The sequence below is a fragment of the Notamacropus eugenii genome, chromosome 4, assembly GCF_028372415.1.
Source record: "Notamacropus eugenii isolate mMacEug1 chromosome 4, mMacEug1.pri_v2, whole genome shotgun sequence".
NCBI lineage: Eukaryota > Metazoa > Chordata > Mammalia > Diprotodontia > Macropodidae > Notamacropus > Notamacropus eugenii.
Window position 1 is genome coordinate 136,325,934 of NC_092875.1, and position 14,286 is coordinate 136,340,219.

A 14,286-nucleotide genomic window follows, 5' to 3' on the forward strand; every position below is an offset into this window, starting at 1 on the left:
TTCCTTTGTACTTATATTTCTGTTGCTATTATTCTGTCATTTCAGTCATGTCTGACCCTTTGGGACTCCATTGGGAGATTTCTTGATAAAAGAGTTGTGTACCATTTCTGTCTTCAGTTCATTTTAAAGATGAGGAAACTGAAACAAGCAAGGTTAAGTGATTTGCCCAGATTCATGCAGCATGCAAGTGTTTGAGACTAGATATGAATTCAGGAATATGACTTATCCTAATTCCAGGCCAGTACTCTCTTCACTATGACATTAAGCTGTTCCTTATATCTCTAGTGGCTAAAAATGTGCTTGGTTCATAACAGGCACTTAATAAATACTTATTGATTGATTTCACATCCAGAAGATGCAAAATTCTCTTACAGTAACAAAAATATCCAATCTTTAACCTCAAGGAACTTATATTCTATTGAGGAGAATATATCTTATATAGATGAGCAAATATATGTATATATATATATATGTGTGTGTGTGTGTATATATATATATATATATATATATATATATGTATATATATATATATCAAATAAATGTAGATTCTGAGGTGGAAGCAAGCTGTTTTGCTCAGAGTTGAACAGTGCTATAAAATTTTGAATCAACAGTCTCAGTAATGTTGCAAACATATTTCTATGTTGGATAGGCACAGTTGATTAGATTACTTCTGAAATTATTCCAATATTAAGATTTCATGTAATTCAAGAAGTGATGAAAAGATTTCTGGAAATATCACATGGTTTTAAAAATTTTGATGGCAATTTGCGAACCCCAAGCCTTAATATTTGACTTTCAAGAATTTCTTTAACAACTTATATTTCTCATATCATCCACAAGAAAAAGAAATACCCCCAAATAACATTCCCCAACAAAATTTCTTTATAGAATCATAGTTTAAAGGGACTCTTTTAAAATCAAAATATTCTGGAATATCTTCTGATTCCAAAAGGAAAAATCCATTAAATTCTTCCCATTTGAGAAAAACATATTTCACCACATAATCATCACAGATTTTTTTTGCCAAATTTTTCAAAAAAAGGTGGGGTGGGACAATTATATGAAAATTTTGAAAAGTGACAGAGTTACTTAAAATCACTTATTAATAAACTGTCTTTGGTGCAAGATTAGGATGCACAGAATACTCATGAATATATGTTAAATTTGAATGCTAAAAATTCTCTTGCACTAAGAATTTTAGGCTCCCAGACTGCAATACGTGAGAAATAAATGTGTATCTATATGGCACTGGTGAATACACTGCTGCTCTGTTTATCTTTTAAGTTGTGTGATGACAGAATTATTCCATGTGATCCTCACATGATGAAAGGTTATAAACCAATTATTGGAGTGAAGAAACAGGGTGTGATGATTGTGTGTTGGCCATGATTATGTGGTGAAAGATGGTATATAAGGGCATGCAGAGTATGCTTTCATGAAGATTTTCTCTTCTCAAAAACTTGGAAGTTCATATTTGTACTGATTCTCAATTCTCCATTATTTCTTTCCAATGAAGTAGATCATGGCGTATGTTACCTTAGTCTTCTAGTTTTTAATTAGTAGAACTATATACTCCAAAAGAGAAATACAATAAAATACTTGAGATACGTACCTGATTAAATACCTGCCTGAATGAAGTTGATTTAGGAAGTTCATCTTATAGTAATAAGCTGACTACATCATAGAATTAATGACAATTGCACACCTGCTACAGTTTTTTTTTTAATATTATCTTGGAGGGAAAAAAATACAAAAAATGAAAATATTTTTCCAAAAAAGTTTTTCCCATAACACTGCAGGCAGGTAAGAATTATTGCCTATATCAAGATAATTAAGATCATAAGTATCCCAGTTATTTATAAAAAAAAGAGACAGAAGAATAAAATTATTGAGGTCTAGCTTCAATATTAATCTTGTTGGTCACATTTTTATTTTACTGTAGTTAAACTCTTGGGTCCATTCCATTCCATTAAACTTTTTTGTGCTTTGTCCAATTTATCCAGACAGCACTAATCTCTCTCTTCTCCAAACTCCCACTGCATTCAGCCAGTAACTTAGCCAAACTTCTCTTATCTCCCTGATAGAATTGTTGTGAAGAAGGCAAACGGTTATATAAAACAGAGTAGTTCCCATTTGTTTCACTAAGGAGTAAAAATGTGTGATTTTCCCACCTTCTCCTACTAGAATTGCTATTGTTCTGGAGTTTTACACATGTCCAATTCTTTGTGACCCTATTTGGTGATTTGGTAAAGATATTGGAGCAGTTTCTCATTTTCTTCTCCAGCTCATTTTATAGATAAGGAATTAAGGCAAAACAGAGTTGTTGCTTATTCAGAGTCACAAAACTGGTGAACATCTGAGGCATATGTAATGTAAAGCTATTCCCAGCCCATTAACAGGATTCAAGTGAAACCCCTTAAGGGAACTTTCATTTAGGCAGGCTTTTTTTTGTAGCGAGGCTCACACCTTTTGTTAATTAATGAGGCACTGGGTCATGAGGGTCCTGATGCTCTCCAGCTCTGAAAAGTGTATATATTACTCTGGAGTGAGGTTTTGCTTGGCAGCTTACTCTTTGGAAGAATATTCATGTGCCAGATGAGTCTTTGGGTAACCATTAAGGACGTCCCTCCCCTCTCCCCTTCAAAAACCCAGATGCTGGTTCTTCTCTCTCTGGTAACTATGTATATATGTGATGGTCAGACAGTTGGATCTGTCTGTTGATCTTTTATGTATGTATTGCTTATGGTCAGAGAGTTAGAAGCCCTGTTTGCTGGTCTTTATTTATCTGCCTGCATTTTCTCTGTTGGTATATGTGATTAAAAAAGATTGTTGACCCCTCAAAAGTTGCTTTCCTTTTAGAAAAACAAACCTAAGAACTTGTGCAGCACACCTTCCTGTGTATGCTGAGGTGGTTGCTGCTACATCTATCTATCTATCTATCTATCTATCTATCTATCTATCTATCTATCTATCTATCTATCTATCTATCTTTCTATCTTTCTATCTTTCTATCTTTCTATCTTTCTATCTTTCTATCTTTCTATCTTTCTATCTATCTATTTCTTTCTATCCAAACACAGAGAGCACACAGGTGTGAAGAAATGATAAAATAAAATTAAGGGGTGAAAGAGAGGAATGTATTGAAAGAAAGAGAAAGAGAAAGGTAGAATGCTCATATAAAAGAGGCAATAAAAAAAGTTTTTCCAGTAGAGGGGAAGAAGGAGTAGGTAAAGGAGAGTGAGTAAACCTTACTCTCATTAGAATTGTCTCAGAGAGGGAATAACATACACATACAAGTGAGTATAGAAATCTATCCTACCCTACAGGAAAATGGAAGGAGGAGGGGATAAGAGAACAGGTTTTGTGTGATAGAAAAGGGGGCAAATTGCAAGAGGGGGTAGTCAGAAGCAAACACTTTATTTATTTATTTATTTATTTATTCATTCATTCATTCATTCATTCATTCATTCATTTATTTAACTTTTAACATTCATTTTCACAAAATTTTGGGTTCCAAATTTTCTCCCCATTTGTCCCCTCCTCCACCCCAAAACGCTGAGCATTCTAATTGTCCCTATTACTGATCTGCCCTCTCTTCTAACATCCCTCCCTTCCCTTGTCCCTATCTTCTCTTTTGACCTGTAAGGCCAGATAACTTTCTATACCCTATTACCTGTATTTCTTATTTCCTAGTAGTAAGAACAATACTCGACAGTTGTTCCTAAAACTTTGACTTGCAACTTCTCTTCATCCCTCCCTTCCCACCCATTCACTTTGGGAAGGAAGCAATTCAATATAGGCCATATCTGTGTAGTTTTGCAAATGACTTCCATAATAGTTGTGTTGTGTAAGACTAACTATATTTCCCTCCATCCTATCCTGCCCCCCATTGCTTCTGTTCTCTCTTTGGATCCTGTCCCTCCCCAAGAGTGTTGATGTCAAATTGCTCCCTCCTCCCACTGCCCTCCCTTCCATCATCCCCCCCACCCTGCTTATCCCCTTCTTCCCTACTTTCCTGTATTGAAAGATAGGTTTTCGTATCAAAATTAGTGTGCATTTTATTCCTTCCTTTAGTCAAATTGATGAGAGTAAGCTTTATGTTTTTCTCTCACCTCCCCTCTTTTCCCCTCCATTAAAAAGTCTTTTGCTTGCCTCTTTTATGAGAGATAATTTGCCCCATTCCATTTCTCCCTTTCTCTTCCCAATATATTTCTCTCTCACTACTTGATTTTATTTTTTTAAGATATGATCCCATCCTATTCAATTCACTCTGTGCTCTGTGTGTGTGTGTGTGTGTGTGTGTGTGTGTGTGTGTAATCCTACCAACTACCCAGATACTGAAAAGTTTCAAGAGTTACAAATATTGTCTTTCCATGTAGGAATGTAAACAATTCAACTTCTGTACGTCCCTTATGACTTCTTTTTACTGTTTACCTTTCCATGCTTCTCTTGATTCTTGTGTTTGAAAGTCAAATTTTCTTTTCAGCTCTGGTTTTTTCATCAAGAATGCTTGAGAGTCCTTTATTTCATTGAAAGACCATTTTTTCCCCTGAAGTATTATACTCAGTTTTCCTGGGTAGGTGATTCTTGGTTTTAATCCTAGTTCCTTTGACTTCTGGAATATGATATTCCACAACCTTCAATCCCTTAATGTAGAAGCTGCTAGATCTTGTGTTATCCTGATTGTATTTCCACAATACTTGAATTGTTTCTTTCTAGCAGCTTGCGATATTTTCTCCTTGACCACTGAACTCTGAAATTGGGCCACAATGTTCCTAGGAGTTTCTCTTTTTGAGTCTCTTTCAGGTGGTGATCTGTGGATTCTTTCAATATTTATTTTGCCCTCTGGTTCTAGAATATCAGGGCAGTTTTCCTTGATAATTTCATGAAAGACAATGTCTAGGCTCTTTTTTTTTATCATGGCTTTCAGGTAATCCCATAATTTTTAAATTGTCTCTCCTGGATCTATTTTCCAGGTCAGTTGTTTTTCCAATGAGATATTTCACATTATCTTCAATTTTTTCATTCTTTTGGGGGTTTTTTTGTGTGATTTCTTGGTTTCTCATAAACTCATTAGTCTCCATCTGTTCCATTCTAATTTTTAAAGAGCTATTTTGTTCAGAGAGCTTTTGAACCTCCTTTTCCATTTGACTAATTCTGCTTTTTAAAGCATTCTTCTCCTCACTGGCTTTTTGAACCTCTTTTGCCAATTGAGTTAGCGTATTTTTCAAGGTGCTATTTTCTTCAGCAATTTTTTGGGTCTCCTTTAGCAAGGTGTTTACCTGCTCTTCATGCTTTTCTTGCATCTCTCTCATTTCTCTTCCCAGTTTTTCCTCCACCTCTCTAACCTGATTTTCAAAATCCTTTTTGAGCTCTTCCATGGCCTGAGCCCATTGAATATTTATTTTGGATGTTTGGAATACAGAAGCCTTGACTTTTATGTCTTTCCATGATGGTAAGCATTGTTCTTCCTCTTCTGAAAGGATGGGAGGAGATATCTGTTCACCAAGAAAGTAACCTTCTGTAGTCTTATTTTTTTCCCTTTTTTGGGCATTTTCCTAAGCAGTTACTTGACTTTTGAGTCCTTTGTCAAGAGTAGGGTATACTCTGGGAATCTGTGAGATCTCAGTTCCTCCAAGGTGGCCCAATCAAGCATGTACTGGTCTGGGTGCGGAGAGGGATTTTTATGCCCAGAATCTTAGCAGATACCTCTCCACAGCCACTTGGCCTCCAGTTCCCAAGTCAGCACTGGGGGCTGATTTTCAGATAAGGTGGATGGGCAGGGCTGCCATTCAGTGTGAGACAAAGACCAGCTAGGCCAGGGCCTCCACCCAGGGTGGAGGCAAGACTCAGATCTTCAATGCCCCCAGGGGTTTTTAAGCCCCAACAATGGAGCTTCTGTATGGGCTGCTGTGCAGGCTCTGTGGCTGCTGCTTGCTGCTTGAGCTATGGGACAGCTCTTCTCCCTTCCTGGCTTGCTGATTAAACCCTGTCACTCACCTTTGGCACCTGTGGGCTGAGGGATCTGAGGCCCCGCTACTGCGACTGGAGATTCTGCCCCCGAGGTGTCCTCCTCCCAGAGTCTTGTAGTGCAGTGCTGCTAGGCCAAGGCTGGGCTGGGCTCTGTGCTTGGCTCCACATCCAGCACAACCAACGTTTCCATAGGCCTTTCAGGTCACTGTGGGCTGGAAATCTCCTCCACTCCGTTGTTCTTCACCTCTGCTGTTCCAGAATTTGTTGAGAGTCCCTCTCTACAGGTATTTTATGGGCTGTGGGGAGGACCCTGCATAAGTGTGTCTTTCTAGTCCACCATCTTGGCTCTGCCCCCAGAAGCAAACACTTTTGAGGAAGGAAAGTGTGAAAGGAGAGAGAAAACAGAATAAATGGGGGATGGAGAATAGAATGGAAGGAAATACGATTAGCAAGTAGTAACTGTGAAAAAAAATTGAAACATGTTTCTCTAATAAAGTCCTCATTTCTCAAGCATATAGCAAACTGAATCAAATTAAAAAAAAAGAGCCATTCCTCCATTGATAAATTATCATTTTCTATGTTCAGTTTTCAGATAAAACAATCAATGCTATCTATAGCAATGTGATAAAATATTCTATGTCACTATTGATTGAAGAGCTGAAAATTAAAAACAATTCTGAGATACTACCTCCTACCTATCAGATTGGCTATTAGGAGAGAAAAGGTAAATTACAATTGTTGGAAGGGATGTGGGAAAAAAGATGAGACATTAATGTATTGTTGGTGGACTTGTGAACTGATTCCATCATTGTGTAGAACAATTTGGAACTATGCCCAAAGGGTTATAAAATCATGCATACCCTTTGACATAGCAATATCACTACTAGGTCTTTTTTTTTCAAGATTTTAAGAAAGGAAAAGGATCAATATGTACAAAAATATTTGTAACAAGCTCTTTTCTAGGGCAAAGAATTAGAAATTATGGGACATGCATCAATTGGGGAATGGCTGAACAGTTTATAATATGGTATTATGGAATACTGTTGTACTATAAGAAATGATGAGTAGGATGCTCTCAGAAAAGCTTGGAAAGACTTGCATGAGCTGATGCAAAGTGAAATGTACTATGTACAATGTAATAGCATTATTGTAAGATAATCAGCTATGGATAATCTAACTATTCTCTGTAAGATACAGATCCAAGATAATTCTGCACAACTTATGATGAAAACTACTATCCATCCCCAGAAAAAGAACTAATCGTGTTTCAGTCATTCTTTTATGTTTTATTTTTCTTGAAGTTTTTTTGGTCAATATTTTCTTTTGCAACGTGATAGTTATGGGTACATTTGGCATGACTGCACATGTATAACCGGTATTGAATTGCTTGCCTTCTCAATCAGGGATGTGGGAAGAGAGGAAGGGAGAGAAATTAGACCTTAAAGTTTTAAAAATGAATGTTAAAAATTCTTTTCCCATGTAATTTGAGAAATAATAAAATAATAAATTAAAAAAAAAAAGAATATCCACTAAGCTCTAAGTATATAACATCTGGATGATATTATTGAGGTTGTTTAATTTCATAAAACATTACTTTTACTAGTTCAGGATGAACATCCATGGGCTGAATGTCAACTGCTGAGTTCAAATCTACCTTCTGGGTAATACCTATAATGTCTCCTTGAGGAAAGAGAAAAATGACATGCAAAAGTTAAAAGGTGAAAAAGTGAGAAATCCCATCATATCACATTAGTAATTTCCTTTTATTTTGTCACATTCTTTGCTAATGCTATTGCTGTCACAACTACTATTAGGAGTCTTTTTTTGGGGGAGTATTTTGCTATCATGATGGATATGTTTAATCACATTAGACCTGCTCACAACACATTAAAGGAGACAAATAATGATGTAATAAGTGAACAGGTTTTAAATATTAAAAGTGTTCCAGGGTGCTTAATAAGGTTATTTTCAAATTGCTTGTTCTGGATAAGAGCCAGCTAGCTAATCCCATAGCAATTTTATAATGGTCTAGATTTTTTAAAACTTTTGTAGGAATCCAACTTAGTATATCTTAAAGAACTTTAGTTTTTGTTCTGGCATTTACTAAAGGCATGTGTACAAAGCTACTGTGATTTTTTTTAATATGCAGTGCAGCATTTTCATTTGACTTTTTGATGGCATAGACACTTCTGTAATATTGATCATATAGACTCATTAAGATAGCCTAAAATATCACATTCACAATGCTGGACAAAAATTCTTTTTCTGATTGGTGCAACTTTTGTTTATGCAGTTCATTTAGGCATAATTATTGATGGCACAGTTTTTCTGCATCATCGAAATTTGTCCACCAAATGCTTCAGCTTCTATAATCTCCCAACATAATTCTTTAAAAAATCAATGTGTCAAAAAAAGCAATGAATTCTGAGTCAGAAGACCTTGGTTCAAATCTTATAATCATTGATCTAGATACAGAAAGAGCCTCAGAAGTCAAATAATTCAAACTGCTCCTTTTAGAAATAAGAAAAATTATTGAAAAAAAATAAATTTTCTGGAAAAAAACAGAAGAATGGACAGATACAGAGGAAATAAATCAATATTAATGTAATGAAATAAAAGAGGAATATTTTAAGAAAATATAAAACAAAAATATTGAGATTGATAAAAGAATACATATTGCTAAATTAAGGAATGTTGGACTTCCAGAAAATAATGAGGAAAAACAAACTCAATAAAACAATAATTCAGTTCACAGAAAAATAAAATTTTCGAGAACCATTGAGAAGAGATCACAAAGTACTAATCAGTGATTCCCCAAAATACAAAGAGAAACAAATGCTAGATTTAAATCATGGACCATATTTCAGTCAAATTTCAGAATTATATTTTTAAAATTGTAGGTAGTTATGAAAATGATTTGTTTTACGTAGAAAATTAATCCACTTAGTGCAAGCATTCTCCTTTGTTAATAAGCAATTAGTGCAAAGTTAAAATATGTTAGCTTTAAATATGTAGTTTGAATGTAAAATTTTATATTCAGCTCTGAACTTTTCATCAAGAATGCTTGTAGATCCTCTAATTAAATAGCAATTTCCCCCTGAAGATTTATACTCAGTTTTGCTGTGTGGTTTATTCTTGTTTGTAATCCTGCACCCATGGTCCTCTGTAAAATCATATTCCAAACCCTTCATTGCTGTAAGGTAGAAGCTGTTAAATATTTTATGGCCCTGACTGTGATTCCATGATATTTGAATTACTTCTTTCTGAATGTCTGCAATATTTTCTCCTTGATATCAGAGCTCTGGAATTTGGCCATAATATCACAAAAAAATAATTAAGGGAAATTTATATATCTTTATGCATAACATAAAAAAGAGAAAGGACAGATCAATGAATTAGATATGGGATTAAAGAAAGCTAGAAAAAGGAAGAAACAGAAAAATTTAAATTGAACAGCAAAATGGAGATTCTTAAAATCAAAAAAGAGATTAATAAAATGGAAAATAATACAAAAAAATGAGTAAATAAAATAAGTTGATTTAATGAACACTGATGAAATAGAACAATAATTGGTTTGATGGTATTGATAGTATCAAAAATGAAAATAGTGAATCTATCACCAGTAAAAATGGAATTAAAGAAATTATTAAGAGTTATTACCACATTCCTTTCATGACACAAACATGGTTTGGAAACCTAAACCAGGGAGAGTCAAAACATAGAAATAAAACTATAGGATGGAGCCAAGATGGTGGAGTCAACACAAGGATCCACACGAGTTCTCCAATAGACTCCTGTGAGTTGATCCAACTGGTAAGCAACTTGAAACTAAGTCCAAAGGGCTACAAAAATGTGCATACCTTTGACCCAGCAATATTGGTTTTAGGGCTCTATCCCAAAGAGATGATAAATATGGCAAAAGGTCCCACATGTACAAAAATATTTATAGTACCTATTTTTCTGGTGGCCAGGAACTGAAAATTGAGGGGATGCCCTTCAGTTGGGGAATGTCTGAACAAGGTGTGATATATTAATATAATGGATGCAATGGAATACTATTTTGCTATAAGAAATGATGAATAGGAGGACTTCAGAAAACCACTTTGAAGATGTATATGAACTGATGCAGAGCAAAGTGAGCAGAACCAGAAGAACATTATGCACAGAAACAGCCACAATGTGCAAGGACTGGTTTTGATTAGACTTGGTCTTTCTGAGCAAGGTAAGGACCTAAAGCAATTCCAAAGGACTCATGATGGAAAATATCATCCACATCCAGAGAAAGAACTATTGAGTCTGAATGCAGAGCAAAGCATACTATTTTTTTTTCTTTTTTGTTTTGTTTTGTTTTTTCTTTTCTTTCTCATGGTTTCTCTCATTCATTATAATTCTATACAATATGACTAATGTGAAAATATGCTTAACAGGAATGTATATGTAAAGTCTATATCAGATTGCAAGACATCTTGGGGAACAAAGAGAGAGAAACTTTTAAAATTTATGGAAGTAAATGTTGAAAACTATAAATAAATTTAATTAAAGAAGAAAACCATATACGAAATTTCTTTAATGAATATCTATGCAAAAAAATAGTTAAGACTACCAGCAAGGAGATCATCACAATATCTCACAAAGACTGTACACTACAACCAGGCAGAATTCAAAATAAAAGTTCAGGGCTAGTTCAATACTAGGAAATCTCTCAGCATAATTGACTATAACAAGAATAAAAACAACAGAAATCGTATAATTATCTCAATAGATGCACAAAAAGCCTTTGACCAAATACAATACCATTCCTATTAAAAACTATGAAATACATGGGAAGGAGTAGAGCCTTTTTAAAAAATGATAATTCTTATTAATCTAAAACCAAGAGTAAGAATTACTTACAATGGGGATAAGCTAGGAGCCTTTGCAATAAGTAAAGAAAATTTGTCCATTATCACCATTATGATTCAACATTTTACTAGGAATCCTAGCTCAATAACAATAAGACAAGAAAAAGAAACTGAAGACATATAATCACCAATCGGGAAATAAAACTATCACTCTTTGCAGATGACCTGAAAGAATACACACACGCACACACGCACACAATTTTGAAACCATTAACAACTTCAACAAAGTTGCAAGATATAAAATAAAGCCACATTTAATCACCAGTATTTCTATATACTACCAACAAAACCCAGCAACAAGAGATGAAAAGAGAAATTGTATTTTAAATTACTGTGGACTATATAAAATATTTGTGAGTCTAAATGCCAAGATAAAACCAGGAATTATAGAAACACAATTACAAATTTTTAACTCTAACATTGAGCTAAATAAATGGATCAATATTAATTGCTGTTATTATTCCAAGCCAACTTGATAAAAATGACAATTCTGACAAGGTTAATTTATTTATTCAGTGCTAGACCAATCAAACCACCAATGAATTATTTTATAGAGATAGGAAATATATATATATATATATATATATATATATATATATATCATCTGGAACAATAAATGTCCAAGAATCTAAAAGGAATCAATGAAAAATTTCTTGAAAGAAGAAGCTTCATATTACCAAATTTCAAAATATATTACAAAGTGGTAATCATCAAAACAATCTGGTACTGCTAAGAAATAGTGTTTTTGATTAGCAGATTAGTTTAGGTCCACAATACACTGTACTAAATGATGACAATGCAGTAGTGCTTGATCAATTTAAAGATCCAAACTTTTGGAGTAAGAACTCACCATCTGACAAAGATTCCTAAGAATCTGGAAATTCTTAAATTCCTAAGAAAACTGGAAAACAGTTTGGCAGAAGCTAGGCATAGACTAACATCTCATACTTTATTGCAACAAGACTGAATAAGTTGTGGTATATGATTATGATGATACTATTGCACTGTAAGAAATGCTGAACACTATGTTCTCAGAAAGCCCTGAAAAGACTTATATGAACTGTTTTAAAGTGAAGTGAACACAACCAGGAAAACATAGTATACAGTAACAACAATGCTGCACAACAATCAACTCTTAATGACTTGGCCTTTTTTAGCAACAGAACAATCTAAGACAGTTCCTAAAGATGAAAAATGCTATCCATCTCCAGAGAAAGAACTGATGGAGTTTGAATACAGATCAGTGCATACTTAAGAAAAAAAAGGTTCTTTTATTTTTCTTTTTTTAAGTTGTGTATTTTCTTTCCCAACATGACTAATATGGAAATATGTTTTGTGTGACTGCACAAGTACAACCTAAGCCAGATTGCTTACCTTCTCAATGAGGTAAGAGAGGAAACAGGGAGAGTGAAAATTAGGAACTCAAAGTTTTAAAAAATGAGTATTAAATATTGTTTCCACATTTAATTATATTCAAATTATATATTTAAACTAATGAAATACAAACTTAATAAATGAGCTATTGACCAAAACCATTAATGAATAATCATGCAAATATTTTATAGAAAATACTAGGACAAAAATATGTCCAGAAATCAATTCATTATGACAATGTTGATTTAAGATCAGGCATAAAAGGACGATTCAGAATTAGGAAAGCAATTAACAAAATTCATAATACAAATAATGAGGTCATATAAATATTTCTATAGAATCAGTAAAGGTCATTAACAAAATGTAGCACTCATTTGAAAAATTCCTTTCCCCCACACAAAGCAAATGAGTAGATAGGTTCCTCTTAATATGATTATATGCAAAGGTTGTCGTTGCTCCTAATGGAAGAATACTTGAAACATATTCAATGAAAAAGTATGCATGCTTTGTCTCCACATTATATTATTTGCAATAGTTCTATAAATCCCAACGATAAGAATAAAATAAGAAACATTTCCTTTTTTATTATTCATTTATTTGTTTTCAGTTTTCTATAATCAGTTCCATAAGTCTTTGATTTTCTCCCCCTCCCTTACCTCTCTCTCCCAGAGATGGCATGTGATCTTATGAGTTCTACACATACACTCTTATTAAATACATTTTCACATTAGTCAGGAAACATTTTCGAAGAGATAACATACTTCTTACTTAACATGTAACACTATTCTTAGAAACATTTAGCTAATCTTCTATGATTTCATAATTTATTTTTACCTAATTTCACCTAAAATAATTTTAATATTCTTTTTTAAAATTTTTGAGTTTTTGATTTTCTCCCTTTCTCATTTCTTCCCTCAGCCCAAATGAAAAAGTTTAAGGATCCTTTTGCCAAAACCACTTCTCTCTTTTTATTCCTCTCTTTTCTTACTATTAGGAGATATCCTGTTTCACAGAGCTAAGACCAAGCAATCAAGTTGTTTCCTGAGCTTGACATAACAATAGTCCTTTGCAGTCGCCTTCTGGATAATACAGCTAAATCACATAACTGATGATGATCTCTGAGATAAGGTAACTTATCTCTGAGATAAGTTTTGAACCTTTTCTAAAAAACTTTTTGTGGCTAGTCAACCTTTCCTCATTGTAACTGTTATTCCTCACCACTGTTGCTACACCACACCATTTGATTCTTTATCTAGCCACAACTATATACATTATATCTATATATGTGTATTTACATATGCAAATATTTCTTTACATATGTGAATATATGTATATTTATATGTACACCTGCACATACACATATATATATGTGTATGTATGTATTAGCAATAGCTAGATAGATAGATATAGGTTTAGCTTCACTAAACTCTATGCACTCATACCTGCTTTCCTTTTTCCAATGGAATAAAGAATGCTTTTTGCTCATAATCATTGTTATCTCACTGATTTGATTTGATTTGATTTTTCAGAATTAAGAATTGAGAGTATGACCTCTTTGAACTCTTTGATATTTTTAAGAATTAACAGTGGTTTCGTAACCTCTGTAAATCTTTGTCACTTATTTTCAGGGTTTGAAAAACGCAAGCAATTTCATATAGTTTATATATGTACAGACATGTAAAACATATTTCTTTGTTAGTCATGTTGTAAAAGAAAACACATATTCAAAAGAAAGTTATCAAAAATCTCCCAAAACCAAATTAAGAAAAAAAAAAGGGAAGAAAAAGAATGCTTTGATCTACATTCATATTCCATCAGTTCTTTCTCTGGAGAGAGAGAGAGCATTTTACTTCATAAGGAATTGTATTATCGTCTGAAAATACTGAAATCATTCACAGTTGATTATCATGCAATATTGCCATTACTGTGTATTGTATTCTCCTAGTTTTGCTCATTTCACTTTGAATCAGTTTATGTAACTCTCTTCAGGTTTTTCTGAGAGCATCCTGCTTATCATTTCTATAGCACAATAGCATTC